General features: G+C 45.9%; 1 non-coding gene across 1 annotated transcript; it reads right to left on the bottom strand.

Moving 5' to 3' along the window:
• Window positions 1–2,342: 2,342 nt before the first annotated feature.
• Window positions 2,343–2,449, bottom strand: LOC115868334. Its single transcript, XR_004045516.1, has one exon. It is a non-coding gene; the product is annotated as a U6 spliceosomal RNA (small nuclear RNA).
• Window positions 2,450–2,659: the final 210 nt, after the last annotated feature.

Below are 2,659 nucleotides of genomic sequence, written 5' to 3'. Positions count from 1 at the left end.
TATCATTCTTGGCTTCTTTCCATCCTTAAGCCAATGCTATCTTGGGGTCTGTGTTTTCTTTGTTGCCTTCTGGGTGAGGTTGTTCTATGTGGAAGTCTTTTATTTATGCTTGGTGAGTATTGTTCTTCTGCCCATACTGGGTCAGCAAGGATCTTTTGTAGGGCTGGGTTTCTTCTAACGTATTCTTTGAGTTTTTCCTTGTCTGGGAAGACTCTTACCTCTCCATATATCTTGATCGATAATTTGGCTGGGTAGAGTATTCTTGGGTTTGCGTTGTTTTACTTCAACTTTTGGAATATTTTACTCCACTCTTTCCTCTTCTTCATAGTTTCTGCTGATAAGTCTGAGTATATTCTTATTTGGGAACTTTTATATGTGATTGCTTGTTTTTCTCTAGCTGCTCTCATGATTTTTCTCCTTTTCCTCAAAGTTGGATAGTTTAACTATTATGTGCCTTGGTGACTTCTTCCTGGGATTCAGTCTAGCTGGTGTTCTTTCAGCCTCCTGAATTGTTGCCTGGTTTTCATTCATTAATTTGGGAAAGTTTTCCTTCAAGAGTTCTCTCACTATTGTTGCAGATGACTTCTTTGTTGTGTCCTCCTTCCGGTATGCCAATAATTCTAATGTTGTTGCCCTTCATAGCATCAGACATAGCTCTTATATTTTCTTCAGCATCTCTGATGATCTTATTAAATTTATGTTCGCGTTTGTTGAAGTCTGCTTGGCTGTCCTCCAAGTCACTGATGCGCTTCTCTGATTCCTCCTGTCGATTCTCAAGCTCTGTGTTTCTGCTATTGGTTTTTTGTTATCTCCTCTCTAAGCTCCTGTATTTCTCTTTGGTGTATGGCCTTTATCTCCTCTATCATTTCATCCTTTTTCTGTATTGTTTCCCTCATATCCTGTATGATGCCAAGTAATATTCTGAAAATTTCTTTCTGTGGCAGCTGAGTGTCTGCTTCTTCTATGTATGTTGTTATGTTCGGGATATATTCTGCCATTGCTTTTTGTTTCTACTGTTTTTTTGTTGAGGTGGTTGGGGCTGATGGCTGTTTGCATTGCATTGTTTTAGAGGAGCCAGGTGCCATTTTCTAGGGAGTCTAAGAGCACTAGCTCTCTCTAGGAGACTTGTAGGAATGCTTCTTCGAACTGCCTACAGCTAATTATTACTATGGCATTAGCCTACCCTTTATCTTCCTGTGGCTTCCCTATCAGGGGAGTGCCCCAGGAGGCTGGTAGGTTGCCTGCTTTTGTGTTGTGGAGGTTGGGCAGAGGTTCCTGCAACAGCTTGAAATGGTGATAAGTGTTGGCCGAGCTGCCTTATGGCCCCAGGTACACAGGCAGGAATTCCCCAGTGAGGGGTTGGGCGGTGTATCCCCTGGAGGGGAAGCAGGTCTTTCTCTAGCCTTGGGCTAGCTACACAGGGTGGGGATAGCTACACAGGGTGGAGCTCAGCTAGCTGGGTGTGGTACAGGCTTAAGTGCCCTATGCTACTGGGAGTGGTCTGGAGGTCAGCAGTGGAATGTGAGAGAACAGGAAAGAGACAGAGCGGAAAGAAAAAAATTAAGATGTAAGACCGTTTATACTGCGCGGAGTGGGGGTGGGGGGATATAGGGGTGAGGGGGGGGGAAGCAACTATGTAGCTGAGTCCCACTCCCCTTCAGTGGATCTGCAAGAGTTTAGTCCCTACCCTGAGGCAGCGTCGGCAAGCAGTTTCCATAGTTGAGCTGAGAAAAAGCCCCTGAGCATCCCTCAAAGACCATGGGGGTGGGGGTTGGGCAGACAGAGGGCAGAGATGTAAACAGAAGCAACAATGTAGCTGAACCCCGATCTATCGCTGATCCCTGCCTGTGGAGTTGGGAGGGTTTAGTCCCCACGCCGAGGTGGAGTTAGCAAGCTGTGGCTGTGCCGAGAAAAAGCCCCTGTACAGGCCTCCAAGACTGTGGGAGAACAGAGAGCAGAGATGTAAACAAAAGCTACAAAGTAGCTGAAACCCGTCTGTGGAGCTCCAAGGGTCCAGTTCCTGTCCTGAGGCTGGTGGGGGTTAACTGTGGCTGTGTTGAACCCAAATCCCCCTATGGGCTCCAAATGGTCCTGGCTCCTGCAGAGACAGTGGCAGGGCCAAGGTCAAGCCCCAGCCGGCTTCCACTGAGGTAAGCCAAAAGCCCCAAGCCCCTCAAAACCCCATGGGTCTGTGCCTACTTATCTCTATGATGCTCCTCCTGCGTTCTAGTTGTGTTAAAGTTCCCTCTAAGCAACTCTCCTGGGCTGGATTCTTCAGAGTCCCTCTGGTATGTGTCACTCCATCGCCATCTTCCCGAAGTCTCTCCCCTTTCTCTTTTAAAAAAAATATGGAACACTTCATTAATTTGTGTGTCATCCTTTTCCACGAGCCATGCTTATCTTTTCTGTATCATTCCAATTTTAGTATATGTGCTGCCGAAGCGAGCACCACTCTAATTTTCGTAAAATGACCTGGCTGCTCACAGCAGATCCCATTGTGGAACAGATTACATTGTGGTAGGTCATATCACTGAGAATCCTGGCCCAACCAAGTTGACATAAAATCTAATTATCACATAATTAGGTTCTCTCACTTATGAATTTCTGTCTTTAGATAGTAACTGTGGTTTTATTACTTGCACACACACACACACACATA

Source organism: Echinops telfairi, unplaced genomic scaffold (genome assembly GCF_000313985.2).
Source record: "Echinops telfairi isolate 266 unplaced genomic scaffold, ASM31398v2 ScPeMD7_9;HRSCAF=40, whole genome shotgun sequence".
Classification (NCBI taxonomy): Eukaryota; Metazoa; Chordata; class Mammalia; order Afrosoricida; family Tenrecidae; genus Echinops; species Echinops telfairi.
The sequence above is the reverse complement of the archived record's forward strand: the minus strand, read 5'-3'. Positions and strand labels throughout refer to the sequence as shown.